Source organism: Atractosteus spatula, chromosome 2 (assembly GCF_055471065.1).
Source record: "Atractosteus spatula isolate fAtrSpa1 chromosome 2, fAtrSpa1.hap1, whole genome shotgun sequence".
Lineage (NCBI taxonomy): Eukaryota > Metazoa > Chordata > Actinopteri > Semionotiformes > Lepisosteidae > Atractosteus > Atractosteus spatula.
Genome location: NC_142707.1, coordinates 12864603 through 12879163, shown reverse-complemented (window position 1 = coordinate 12879163; position 14561 = coordinate 12864603). Strand labels below are relative to the sequence as shown.

At 52.7% G+C, this 14561-nt stretch overlaps 1 protein-coding gene across 5 annotated transcripts in view; it reads left to right on the top strand.

Annotated features, from left to right (window-relative positions):
* Positions 1–4113: 4113 nt before the first annotated feature.
* rassf2a (Ras association domain family member 2a) overlaps positions 4114–14561 on the top strand; it is a 30902-nt gene continuing 20454 nt past the window's right edge. For 2 of the 5 annotated variants that reach the window (XM_088906880.1, XM_088906871.1), the window contains exon 1: positions 8916–9125. The gene's annotated coding sequence lies outside the window, so the exon portion shown is untranslated. Of the gene's footprint in view, positions 4261–8915; positions 9130–14561 lie in introns of those variants that run through there. The other 3 variants (XM_088906863.1, XM_088906898.1, XM_088906888.1) reach the window with 3 other exon arrangements.

Genomic DNA, 14561 nt, shown 5'->3' with positions numbered 1-14561 from the left:
GCTGTTGTGGTGCTGGGAACCCATACCTTGCTGCTTGGGGAATCTCGGTCACGAGCGGGGCCATGGCAGAACCTGTGCACCGGCAGTGATGCCTGAGCCTGCACTCTGAGCTGAGTGCCTTTCCTGGCGGAGCCACACGAGCAGGCCCTTGGACTCCCTAGTATCTCACAGAAATGCTGCCATCGGAGACACGAGTGGACATTTGGATTCCTATTGGGCTGTGACCTCTAAATTCCTTGTTTCTGAACCAATATTTTGCTTCACCCAGACCTCATATCCCCTGTCATCTCCTCAGAGGGACTCCTGGTTCACTAATAGAAATGTCCGGGGCGGGTAGAGGACTGCCCGTGTGTCTCCTGCGCTGGGCTGGAGTGAGGAGGGGGGGCTGCCCGTTTCCTCCGCGGGCCGGAGCCTGGCCGTGTACGTTCTGCGCTCTTCCGCTTGCTGCGTCGCACTGGGGACGCGTCTCCGGCCTGCGTGCTCACAGAGAGCTGACGGCCCGTGTGCTGGAAGTCATGTCCAGGGGCCGAGAGCGCCCCTAGCGGGATGTTCAGGGGCCGAGAGCATACAGAGGGATGTCCAGGGGCCGAGAGCACACAGAGGGATGTTCAGGGGCCGAGAGCACACAGAACAGGATGTTCAGGGTCCAAGAGCACACAGAGAGATGTTCAGGGACCGAGAGCGCCCCCAGCAGGATGTTCAGGGGCCGAGAGCACACAGAGTGATGTTCAGGGGCCAAGAGCACACAGAACAGGATGTTCAGGGTCCAAGAGCACGCAGAGAGATGTTCAGGCGCTGAGAGCACACAGCGGGATGTTCAGGGGCCAAGAGCACACAGCGGGATGTTCAGGGGCTGAGAGCGCCCCCAGCGGGATTTCCAGGGGCCAAGAGCACACAGAGGGATGTTCAGGGGCCAAGAGCACACAGCGGGATGTTCAGGGGCCGAGAGCACACAGAGGGATGTCCAGGGGCCGAGAGCACCCCCAGCGGGATGTTCAGGGGCCGAGAGCACACAGAGGGATGTCCAGGGGCCGAGAGCGCACAGGGGGATGTTCAGGGGCCAAGAGCACACAGAGGGATGTTCAGGGGCCGAGAGCACACAGAGGGATGTCCAGGGGCCGAGAGCGCACAGGGGGATGTTCAGGGGCCGAGAGCGCACAGGGGGATGTTCAGGGACCAAGAGCACACAGAGGGATGTCCAGGGGCCGAGAGCGCACAGGGGGATGTTCAGGGGCCGAGAGCGCCCCCAGCGGGATGTTCAGGGGCCGAGAGCACACAGAGGGATGTCCAGGGGCTGAGAGCGCACAGAGGGATGTCCAGGGGCCAAGAGCACACAGAGGGATGTTCAGGGGCCGAGAGCACACAGAGGGATGTCCAGGGGCTGAGAGCGCACAGAGGGATGTCCAGGGGCCAAGAGCACACAGAGGGATGTTCAGGGGCCGAGAGCACACAGAGGGATGTCCAGGGGCCGAGAGCACCCCCAGCGGGATGTTCAGGGGCCGAGAGCACACAGAGGGATGTCCAGGGGCCGAGAGCGCGCAGGGGGATGTTCAGGGGCCAAGAGCACACAGAGGGATGTTCAGGGGCCGAGAGCACACAGAGGGATGTCCAGGGGCCGAGAGCGCACAGGGGGATGTTCAGGGGCCAAGAGCACACAGAGGGATGTCCAGGGGCCGAGAGCGCACAGGGGGATGTTCAGGGGCCGAGAGCGCCCCCAGCGGGATGTTCAGGGGCCGAGAGCACACAGAGGGATGTCCAGGGGCCGAGAGCGCACAGAGGGATGTCCAGGGGCCGAGAGCGCACAGGGGGATGTTCAGGGGCCGAGAGCCCCCAGCGGGATGTCCAGGGGCTGAGAGCCCCCAGCGGGATGCAGGGGCCGAGAGCGCCCCCAGCAGGATGTTCAGGGGCCGAGAGCGCACAGGGGGATGTTCAGGGGCCGAGAGCACACAGCGGGATGTTCAGGGGCTGAGAGCGCCCCCAGCGGGATGTCCAGGGGCCAAGAGCACACAGAGGGATGTTCAGGGGCCGAGAGCACACAGAGGGATGTCCAGGGGCCGAGAGCACCCCCAGCGGGATGTTCAGGGGCCGAGAGCACACAGAGGGATGTTCAGGGGCCGAGAGCACACAGAGGGATGTTCAGGGGCCAAGAGCACACAGAGGGATGTCCAGGGGCCGAGAGCGCACAGGGGGATGTTCAGGGGCCGAGAGCGCCCCCAGCGGGATGTTCAGGGGCCGTGAGCGCACAGAGGGATGTCCAGGGGCCGAGAGCGCACAGGGGGATGTTCAGGGGCCGAGAGCCCCCAGCGGGATGTTCAGGGGCCGAGAGCACACAGCGGGATGTTCAGGGGCTGAGAGCGCCCCCAGCGGGATGTCCAGGGGCCAAGAGCACACAGAGGGATGTTCAGGGGCCGAGAGCACACAGAGGGATGTCCAGGGGCCGAGAGCACCCCCAGCGGGATGTTCAGGGGCCGAGAGCACACAGAGGGATGTTCAGGGGCCGAGAGCACACAGAGGGATGTCCAGGGGCCGAGAGCGCACAGGGGGATGTTCAGGGGCCAAGAGCACACAGAGGGATGTCCAGGGGCCGAGAGCGCACAGGGGGATGTTCAGGGGCCGAGAGCGCCCCCAGCGGGATGTCCAGGGGCCGAGAGCGCACAGAGGGATGTCCAGGGGCCGAGAGCGCACAGGGGGATGTTCAGGGGCCGAGAGCCCCCAGCGGGATGTCCAGGGGCTGAGAGCCCCCAGCGGGATGTTCAGGGGCCGAGAGCGCCCCCAGCAGGATGTTCAGGGGCCGAGAGCGCACAGGGGGATGTTCAGGGGCCGAGAGCACACAGCGGGATGTTCAGGGGCTGAGAGCGCCCCCAGCGGGATGTTCAGGGGCCGAGAGCACACAGAGGGATGTCCAGGGGCCGAGAGCACCCCCAGCGGGATGTTCAGGGGCCGAGAGCACACAGAGGGATGTTCAGGGGCCGAGAGCAACCGGAGTTCAACCCCCCAGCCGAGGTCTGAGAAGATGGGGCGAGCGGATGGCTGCTGGGTGATTGGATTAGGGTTTGCAGTGTTGGTACAGAGACGCAGGCGAGCACAGGGTTTCCTCGGCCATACAGACCTCATGCTTGATCCTCCGGCACTCCTCGGAATCGCCGGCGCCCTGCAGAGTCGGGCTGTGCCTGTGCTGTAAAACTAATTCAAACAAGGCAGGATGTACTATTCAAGGGTTCAGCTCCAGCCACGCAGTCCTTCCACTCCCATAGTGCTTTAATACAGTCACTATCCGGACTGGGCTACTGATCCTATTGGGCATCAGTGAAGTACTAATGAGCAGGCTGGTGGCCAGCGCCCAGCTGATCTGGCCGAGTAACCTGACAGGGCTATAGCACTGGACTGCGGCCGACTGCCCGCGCCAGGAGCCGGACTGCTCTGACCCACGCGTGTTCGGGTTTACAGGTGGACAGGAGCTGCTAGCTACGGTCCTTCCTCAGTGGATGAAACACGGGAGGCGCTGAAGTAAACGGCCAGACCGAGGAGCGGTGACTGTATCGGCATCGCGCGAAAGGAGGCGCATGACAGACACGCACAGACAGTCATGAATAATAGGCTTTGCGCCAGAAGGACGCACTCGAGCACGCAAAACGGGCACATGCCAGCCTCTAACACCGACAGCCCAAAGGATTTGCACAGCAGATCTCGCGGAACGTATTCGGGAAAAATCGTTCAGGTTATTTGTTGATATCCGCAAGGACTTTAGCTCCCCAGCCCAAAAAACAAAAACTGCAGGAAGAAATCCTTCCTTTTTGAAACAGTCCCGTGGGGACTGGCTGTATGTGTGCCAGACAGCAAGGTAGCACACAACACAATAGATGTAAGGGAGGAACGGACGAGCGCCGAGCGCGGCAGAGACTACCCGGGTTAGAGACCCTCTGAGACACGTGTGTGGGGCTCCGAGCTCTTCGGCATTGTTTGACGGGGAGCCCGCCCCCTCGGCCGCGCCGCCATTGGTCGGCGACACCAACAAAGGGGCGTGAGGCGGCCGCTGATTGGCTGGTCCCGGGGATGTATTCCGAGCAGCTGGGATTCCCCTGGGGTCCGACCGCCCCCCATTCCACAGCCCCCCCCCTTCCCCTTGCCCGAGCGATTGTACGCGGGCGAACCCGAACCGGACGCACCGACACGGTACAGAGCGCGTCGAGAACAGATCGGGTCGGTCCTGCAGGGAGAGCGCTGGGCGCGGAGGAGCGGCACAGCGGCCGGCGGAACACAGTGAGTGTTGCCTTATTTATGCGAGGAAAAAGTACAGCACGCAGAAAAGAGATGCCTGGGAGTCTTGCTGGCTCTCACCCCGGTCTCTTCATTTGCCTTCGGTCGGGCAAGAGCGTCTCAGCCGCCGAGGACGGAGCTACCCCCTCGCCTCCTGCACACAGCACAGAAGATCGCGTCGAGACCCGAACAGGCAGCAACAAAGCCATATAATATACATCACGGGTGTGAGGGGGGCTGGGGGGAGGCAGTTTCATCAATCTGCGATTTGCACGGCTGGCTCAGATAGCCGTGTCAGTTTCTCTCTGAGCGCTGAGGCCAGAGACCTCCCCGTCGAGTGACTTTTGGCGTCTTGTCTGCCCCTGACGGTTTCTCCAGCGCCCAGACCGCAGACCCAGAGAGCCGCTCCCCTCTCCGCGCACTGCCTGGGTCTCTGATCTTACATAACGTGTCAGCGGCCGATCGCCTTGTACAGTATGCCTTCAGTATCAACTTGATAGTGATGAGCCACAGTCTGCTTCTGTTTTAATTACAGGGTGCCGTATATGGCTCTGGTTTAGTTAGCCAGTATAACTGCAGAGGCAGTCTATAGAATATGAACTCTCGCTACAGACAGGTGGACAGTAGGTGTTCTGTAATATACATTATTCAAGTGTATGTTATACATCTACACCCACATACTGCAGTCAATATATAGATATATCACAGTGCTTATAAAAAACAGAGCTGTATGCCCAGTCTTTACATAAACGCAGAGATCTTACTTATCAGACCGGTCACTGATAAGAATCTAGAATTAGTTACGCAATGGCCACGTTGAAATAACATCACCGAGTGCAATACACCTATTTATGTGTCAGCCATAGAAATTAAAGGGCTTTAAAAACGCTGCGTCTGCACGCTCGCTCGAGGCGCTCGGCGCGTGTTTTCCAGGTGAAAAAGGTGCGTGGACGCCGCCGGGCGCGAGTCCAGCGTGGCCAGGCGGGCGCGGGTTCTGCGATGTCTCGGAACCGGAACCATCAACAACGGGGAACTGGATACGGTTTCACAAACTCGGACAAGGGTGGGTTTTGCCATCGGAGCCACATACATGAGGAAGCTGCTCTTCTAGGACGAACTACTTAATTTTGATTTTTCTAAGACGTTTTTTTCCCCTTTCTCTGAAGTAGCTTTAGAAGGAGGATGAGTGCGACGCATCTGCTCGCAAGCAGTTGATTAAAACGTAGTACACGGAGCGGCAGGTCTGTGTGAGATCGTCAGTCACTCCGCCGAAGCTACTTCGTATGCAGCGGTTTTGTTACACGTACTCGCACGGTCTTCCGTCTGCACACGAGTTCACGACACTGTGAGGCAGCGAGTGTTTTTGGGGTCGCCATGGCGACGCCGACAATGGGGAGAGCCGGCCAAGCTCTGAATGGAGCTGCGTCCCGGTCAGGGGAGGGAGGAGGGGGCGTCTCTTTAAATGGAGCGGAAAAGAAAGGGAAAGATTTGAGAGACGAAGACGCTAACGGACGCCGCAGTAACTGAAAAGAGCACAAACAAACGTCGTGTGTGTGTTTCTATCGATGTGGGTATATGGAAAGCGCCCGCGCAGCCGAGGGGAGTGCGAGGCGTGACCGGGACACGGGGCGTGGGAACGGGTCCGAGTCACAGGGGCGGGGCAGGCCAGGGCAGGGCTGATCCCGGGGAGACCCTGTCTGAGAGACCCCCATTGACAGACTCTGCCACAGTACCCTGGAGACGAGCAGTCCAGCGGGTTACACCAGCGGGTATCAGCACAGCCGGGAGGTGACCCAGGCCGGCCGATCCCGCCCACCGGGACCGGCTCGCTCTCCGAGTCTCAGAGGGGAAGTCTGGGTCAGGTCTGAAGTGGGCACGTACTGTAGATCTTGTCTGGAAAGCTCTTGTAGATGCAGGAGCTGCGGTTTTCCAAAATGGGCTCTAATTACAGACATCCGACCCAGGGGCCTGTTTATGTGCAGTGTTGTGTGTGTTATTTCTGCTCTACAGCTGGAATGCACATTGACATTAAAAGTCTGGTTTGTTTCACTTGCCTGATGCCCAAAGTAAAAAAAAAAGTGATGCCCAGGTTTGAAGGAGGTTTGTTAGGTTTTTTGTCCATGTCTTACAGTACAGGCAGAACACGGGGTTACAATACATCCAGGAGCTCGGTACTGGAGAGTTTAGGTGTGATGTGTTTAGGGGCCGCGGTGTGTTTAGGTGTTCAGGGAGAGTTGGGCTGTGGTGTGCTCAGGTGTTCTGGAAGAGCTAGGCTGTGGTGTGTTCAGGGAGAGCTGGGCTGTGGTGTGCTCAGGTGTTCTGTAAGAGCAAGGCTGTGGTGTGTTCAGGTGTTCTGGAAGAGATGGGCTGTGGTATGTTCAGGGAGACCTGGCCTGTGGTGTGTTCAGGTGTTCAGGGACAGCCGGGCTGCAGACAGAATCATGTGATGCTGTAGCTCTGAAGGACCCTGGCTGCAGTGGGTGCCCAGGGCTGTGGTATGTTCAGGGAGAGCTGGCCTGTGGTGTGTTCAGGTGTTCAGGGACAGCCGGGCTGCAGACAGAATCATGTGATGCTGTAGCTCTGAAGGACCCTGGCTGCAGTGGGTGCCCAGGGCTGTGGTGTGTTCAGGTGTTTGGAGGGAGCTGGGCTGTGGTGTGTTCAGGTGTTCAGTTGTTTAGGTTTTCAGGGACAGCCAGGCTGCAGACAGCAGAGGGAGGAGGTGAGATCTGTCTGTAGGCCGTCTCCCAGCCCTCACTGCTGTTGCTGAAATATTAATTGTGCAATTTTGTCTGCTGTTAATATTTCAGCTTGCTTGTACTCTGTGCCACAGCTGAGCCTGTCTGGAGCCGGAGGTCAGGCCTGGCGCCGCTTCTCAAAGAGTTTTTTCAGCCTGGCCGAATGGAGATTCAATATTTCTACTATTAGTCTGGAACATCCTTAGAGTACATGGATTTCTGAATTCATATGTAAATTTAGTGAGTCTTAAATTAATACATGAACAGGATTATTTTTATACATGAACAGTTTTTGGAAGTAAAATCTCTGTGTATTGTGCAGTCTTTAATAGAACATAACGTGAAATGTCCATTTCATTCCGTACAAACAAGCTATCGATACGCATTGGGAAAAGATGAACTTGAAACATCTGCTTAGGACTCATTTACATCATTTCCTGACATTCTCACAAAGATGTAAAAAATAAAAAAGGGGAAGGAAATGTCAGGATACAGAGTTTAAACTAAAATGTAGTATTTAAAACAGGGAATGTTATAATACAATTGTAAAACACGCTGGTGAGACCTGAGTAAAATACTGTGTACAATTCTGATCCCCACCTTATAGAAAAGAAGAGAGGAGCAATAAAGTACAATCAGGAGTTGAAGGGACTGTTATAGGGATGTCCTGCACTGACTTGCTCACTGACCCTCATACAAGTACTCAGATTCCTCAGAGGTATTGACGGAGTCACTTCGCTGGACAAGTGGAAACATGGAGGTGTTTTCAAAACTGTACATTAGGAAGCACGTCCTTACGCCAAGGGTGGCAGGAGAGTGGAACAAGTCTCCCAGCCATGTTGTTTTAGTTGACCTTGGCTTCTCTCACAAAATGAAGGAGATCCTTGGATCAGCTGACTTCTAACTACTAAGGGGCCTCTTTTCCTCCGTAACCTTTCTGTCCTTTACGTTCACCCAAAGCCTGTTGCTTTTCAGGATGGTGCTTGGGATTAAGAACTTTGACTCCTGGAAATATCTCAGCTTAACACCTCTTGCAGCTATGAACACCTGTAAAGTGAAAAGTTTCATTGATTGTCTCCTGGAATATTCATCAATGAACAGAGAAGATTTTCCTCATATCTGCGTGGAGTTTGCATGTTCTCCCTGTGTTCATGTGGGTTTCCACCCACAGTCCAGAGACATACTGGTGGGTGAATTGGCTTCTGGGAGAATTATCCCTGGTCTGAGTGTGTGCGTGTCTGTGTCTGCCCTGTTATGGACCGGTGTCCCGTCCAGGATGTTGCACCTGTAGCTTGCTGGGATAGGCTCGGCCTCCCACTGCGACCCTGAATTGAGTGATGCTGTTAGAAAATGAGTGGATGGATTTTTCACACTGGACCTAGAGACATGTTCTAAATCAGATCACATGTACTGGTATCTTTTAGTCTGTTTGTAAGGTGGGTGTGTAATCCACTGAAAACTGCTCTCCGTGGAGCGATGCAGGTCGGTACACATACAGATGGGACCGTGGGGGGCACACGTTTGCGTGGGCATGTCAGTGTCCACAAGGGGGCACTCTATGGGCGCGATGTGTAAGCGTGGACAGTGCGTGGCGCAGGGTTAGAAGCCTGAAAAGTTAGGAAGCTGCAAAATTCGAAGTTCGGGACCCATCCATGGAAACCCATCCATGGACTTGTTTGGAAGCACCGTGACTTTCCTCTCCCTGCAGTTTCCATGAGACAGCTGTGTCCCTGGACCAGCTCGCTGGGTGGGAGTGTCCGTGCGTCTGCGAGCTGGGGGAGAGGGTATCAGAAATGTGTCAGAGCGCGAGTTTCCTGTGCCTCCGTGGCAGAGGGGGCTGCGGGCGTCGACAGCAAGGAGGAAGTCTGCACGAGTGCGAGAGCAGTTCGCTGACTCTGGGCTTCCTGTGAAGCCTCTCGGAAAGAGGAAGTTGAAGCCGTGGCCTACAGCTCGCTGGGAGAGCTCTGTCGGTCTGTGGCACAGGTCCCGTCGGCGCATCCCTCCAGGAAAGGCACTTCTTCCGAAGGAATTCTCCACTCCCGAGGCTTTTACAGCCCGCTGGGAAGCAGGGGGAGAGGGTGGCTGACTGCGGTTCGGGAGTTGGAGGACGAGAAATCCCTCCTTCACCAGTAGGTGTGTGAGTCTCACTCTGTTTCCTGTCTGATTCCTCTTTCCTTTTTCAAAGAAATCGAAGAAGGGTCACGAATTAGGGTAAAATTGTCCTGTGTGAGTTTTTCTTTTTAATACATGTATTGTTCTGTTTCATTTTATGAAAATAAAAGTTGACACTGCCTTAAAAGTGCAATAGGACACTTATGTTACAGTGAGGACTGTAGTAAAAGTGCAGTAGGACAGTGCTGCTACAGTGGGGACTGTAGTAAAAGTACAGTAGGACAGTCCTGTTACAGTGGGGACTGTAGTAAAAGTGCAGTAGGACAGGCCTGTTACAGTAGGAGACTGTAGTAAAAGTACAGTAGGACAGTGCTGTTGCAGTAGGGGACTGTAGTAAAAGTGCAGTAGGACAGTGCTGTTACAGTGGGGACTGTAGTAAAAGTGCAGTAGGACAGTGCTGTTACAGTAGGGGACTGTAGTAAAAGTGCAGTAGGACAGTGCTGTTACAGTGGGGACTGTAGTAAAAGTGCAGTAGGACAGTGCTGTTGCAGTAGGGGGACTGTAGTAAAAGTGCAGTAGGACAGTGCTGTTACAGTGGGGACTGTAGTAAAAGTGCAGTAGGACAGTGCTGTTACAGTAGGGGACTGTAGTAAAAGTGCAGTAGGGCAGTGCTGTTGCAGTAGGGGACTGTAGTAAAAGTGCAGTAGGACAGTGCTGTTGCAGTAGGGGACTGTAGTAAAAGTGCAGTAGGACAGTGCTGTTACAGTGGGGACTGTAGTAAAAGTGCAGTAGGACAGTGCTGTTACAGTAGGGGACTGTAGTAAAAGTGCAGTAGGGCAGTGCTGTTGCAGTAGGGGACTGTAGTAAAAGTGCAGTAGGACAGTGCTGTTGCAGTAGGGGACTGTAGTAAAAGTGCAGTAGGACAGTGCTGTTACAGTGGGGACTGTAGTAAAAGTGCAGTAGAACAGTGCTGTTGCAGTAGGGGACTGTAGTAAAAGTGCAGTAGGACAGTGCTGTTACAGTGGGGACTGTAGTAAAAGTGCAGTAGAACAGTGGGGACTGCAGTAAAAGTACAGTAGGACAGTCCTGTTACAGTGGGGACTGTAGTAAAAGTGCAGTAGGACAGTGCTGTTACAGTAGAGGACTGTAGTAAAAGTGCAGTAGGACAGTGCTGTTACAGTAGGGGACTGTAGTAAAAGTGCAGTAGGACAGTCCTGTTACAGTGGAGACTGTAGTAAAAGTGCAGTAGGACAGTGCTGTTACAGTAGAGGACTGTAGTAAAAGTGCAGTAGGACAGTGCTGTTACAGTGGAGACTGTAGTAAAAGTGCAGTAGGACAGTGCTGTTACAGTGGGGACTGTAGTAAAAGTGCAGTAGGACAGTGCTGTTACAGTAGAGGACTGTAGTAAAAGTGCAGTAGGACAGTCCTGTTACAGTGGAGACTGTAGTAAAAGTGCAGTAGGACAGTGCTGTTACAGTGGGGACTGTAGTAAAAGTGCAGTAGGACAGTGCTGTTACAGTAGGGACTGTAGTAAGAGTTCAGTAGGACAGTGCTGTTACAGTGGGGACTGTAGTAAAAGTACAGTAGGACAGTGCTGTTACAGTGGGGACTGTAGTAAAAGTACAGTAGGACAGTCCTGTACAGTAGGGACTGTAGTAAAAGTACAGTAGGACAGTGCTGTTACAGTGGGGACTGTAGTAAAAGTACAGTAGGACAGTCCTGTTACAGTGGGGACTGTAGTAAAAGTGCAGTAGGACAGGCCTGTTACAGTAGGAGACTGTAGTAAAAGTGCAGTAGGACAGTGCTGTTACAGTAGGGGACTGTAGTAAAAGTGCAGTAGGACAGTGCTGTTACAGTGGGGACTGTAGTAAAAGTGCAGTAGGACAGTGCTGTTGCAGTAGGGGGACTGTAGTAAAAGTGCAGTAGGACAGTGCTGTTACAGTGGGGACTGTAGTAAAAGTGCAGTAGGACAGTGCTGTTACAGTAGGGGACTGTAGTAAAAGTGCAGTAGGGCAGTGCTGTTGCAGTAGGGGACTGTAGTAAAAGTGCAGTAGGACAGTGCTGTTGCAGTAGGGGACTGTAGTAAAAGTGCAGTAGGACAGTGCTGTTACAGTAGGGGACTGTAGTAAAAGTGCAGTAGGGCAGTGCTGTTGCAGTAGGGGACTGTAGTAAAAGTGCAGTAGGACAGTGCTGTTGCAGTAGGGGACTGTAGTAAAAGTGCAGTAGGACAGTGCTGTTACAGTGGGGACTGTAGTAAAAGTGCAGTAGGAAAGTGCTGTTACAGTAGGGGACTGTAGTAAAAGTGCAGTAGGGCAGTGCTGTTGCAGTAGGGGACTGTAGTAAAAGTGCAGTAGGACAGTGCTGTTGCAGTAGGGGACTGTAGTAAAAGTGCAGTAGGACAGTGCTGTTACAGTGGGGACTGTAGTAAAAGTGCAGTAGAACAGTGCTGTTGCAGTAGGGGACTGTAGTAAAAGTGCAGTAGGACAGTGCTGTTACAGTGGGGACTGTAGTAAAAGTGCAGTAGAACAGTGGGGACTGCAGTAAAAGTACAGTAGGACAGTCCTGTTACAGTGGGGACTGTAGTAAAAGTGCAGTAGGACAGTGCTGTTACAGTAGAGGACTGTAGTAAAAGTGCAGTAGGACAGTGCTGTTACAGTAGGGGACTGTAGTAAAAGTGCAGTAGGACAGTCCTGTTACAGTGGAGACTGTAGTAAAAGTGCAGTAGGACAGTGCTGTTACAGTAGAGGACTGTAGTAAAAGTGCAGTATGACAGTGCTGTTACAGTGGAGACTGTAGTAAAAGTGCAGTAGGACAGTGCTGTTACAGTGGGGACTGTAGTAAAAGTGCAGTAGGACAGTGCTGTTACAGTAGAGGACTGTAGTAAAAGTGCAGTAGGACAGTCCTGTTACAGTGGAGACTGTAGTAAAAGTGCAGTAGGACAGTGCTGTTACAGTGGGGACTGTAGTAAAAGTGCAGTAGGACAGTGCTGTTACAGTAGGGACTGTAGTAAGAGTTCAGTAGGACAGTGCTGTTACAGTGGGGACTGTAGTAAAAGTACAGTAGGACAGTCCTGTACAGTAGGGACTGTAGTAAAAGTACAGTAGGACAGTGCTGTTACAGTGGGGACTGTAGTAAAAGTACAGTAGGACAGTCCTGTACAGTAGGGACTGTAGTAAAAGTACAGTAGGACAGTGCTGTTACAGTGGGGACTGTAGTAAAAGTGCAGTAGGACAGTGCTGTTACAGTAGGGACTGTAGTAAAAGTACAGTAGGACAGTGCTGTTACAGTGGGGACTGTAGTAAAAGTGCAGTAGGACAGTGCTGTTACAGTAGGGACTGTAGTAAAAGTACAGTAGGACAGTGCTGTTACAGTAGGGGACTGTAGTAAAAGTACAGTAGGACAGTCCTGTACAGTAGGGACTGTAGTAAAAGTACAGTAGGACAGTGCTGTTACAGTGGGGACTGTAGTAAAAGTACAGTAGGACAGTCCTGTACAGTAGGGACTGTAGTAAAAGTGCAGTAGGACAGTGCTGTTACAGTAGGGACTGTAGTAAAAGTACAGTAGGACAGTGCTGTTACAGTAGGGACTGTAGTAAAAGTACAGTAGGACAGTGCTGTTACAGTGGGGACTGTAGTAAAAGTACAGTAGGACAGTCCTGTACAGTAGGGACTGTAGTAAAAGTACAGTAGGACAGTGCTGTTACAGTAGGGACTGTAGTAAAAGTACAGTAGGACAGTGCTGTTACAGTGGGGACTGTAGTAAAAGTACAGTAGGACAGTCCTGTACAGTAGGGACTGTAGTAAAAGTACAGTAGGACAGTGCTGTTACAGTGGGGACTGTAGTAAAAGTACAGTAGGACAGTCCTGTACAGTAGGGACTGTAGTAAAAGTACAGTAGGACAGTGCTGTTACAGTGGGGACTGTAGTAAAAGTACAGTAGGACAGTCCTGTACAGTAGGGACTGTAGTAAAAGTACAGTAGGACAGTGCTGTTACAGTGGGGACTGTAGTAAAAGTACAGTAGGACAGTGCTGTTACAGTGGGGACTGTAGTAAAAGTGCAGTAGGACAGTGCTGTTACAGTAGGGACTGTAGTAAAAGTACAGTAGGACAGTGCTGTTACAGTAGGGGACTGTAGTAAAAGTACAGTAGGACAGTCCTGTACAGTAGGGACTGTAGTAAAAGTACAGTAGGACAGTGCTGTTACAGTGGGGACTGTAGTAAAAGTACAGTAGGACAGTCCTGTACAGTAGGGACTGTAGTAAAAGTACAGTAGGACAGTGCTGTTACAGTGGGGACTGTAGTAAAAGTGCAGTAGGACAGTGCTGTTACAGTAGGGACTGTAGTAAAAGTACAGTAGGACAGTGCTGTTACAGTAGGGGACTGTAGTAAAAGTACAGTAGGACAGTGCTGTTACAGTAGGGACTGTAGTAAAAGTACAGTAGGACAGTCCTGTACAGTAGGGACTGTAGTAAAAGTGCAGTAGGACAGTGCTGTTACAGTGGGGACTGTAGTAAAAGTGCAGTAGGACAGTGCTGTTACAGTAGAGGACTGTAGTAAAAGTGCAGTAGGACAGTGCTGTTACAGTAGGGACTGTAGTAAAAGTACAGTAGGACAGTGCTGTTACAGTAGGGGACTGTAGTAAAAGTACAGTAGGACAGTGCTGTTGCAGTGGGGACTGTAGTAAAAGTACAGTAGGACAGTGCTGTTACAGTAGAGGACTGTAGTAAAAGTGCAGTAGGACAGTGCTGTTACAGTAGGGACTGTAGTAAAAGTACAGTAGGACAGTGCTGTTACAGTAGGGGACTGTAGTAAAAGTACAGTAGGACAGTGCTGTTACAGTAGGAGACTGTAGTAAAAGTGCAGTAAGACAGTCCTGTTACAGTGGAGACTGTAGTAAAAGTGCAGTAGGACAGTGCTGTTACAGTAGGGGACTGTAGTAAAAGTGCAGTAGGACACTGTTACAGTAGGGGACTGTAGTAAAAGTGCAGTAGGACAGTGCTGTTACAGGCCTGGTGGAGGGAGCTCAGTGAGCAGAGGTGTTCAGGTAAAGAGTGCCATATCACCTGTTCATGGGCTAGGTGTACTGTCCTGGTCTGAATTGTGCATGAGCACCTGTTTCTTCTAAAAGAACAGTCGTTTATTAATAGAACGTGTATCCGTATTGAAGCGGAACCACAGTAGTCAAATTAAGAGATTTATTATTTCCTCCAGTCAGAGGGCCGTGGTTTGTACTTTCCTAATATATCCTCGAACGGCCTGCAGATGACCAGACTCCGGATACATGCAGTCAGGATTTACAGGCATGGAGGTGCTCCGTTCACAGAGGCCCTGCCGTCTGGAGCCCGGAAAATTTTCCCATTTTATTTTCAAACAGTCCTCAGGAGCAAGGGAGGCTCACACCAGACTGAACGTTAGGTAGCCCAAAACGTGCTGTACTCTGAAAAGTTCAAATTCCTA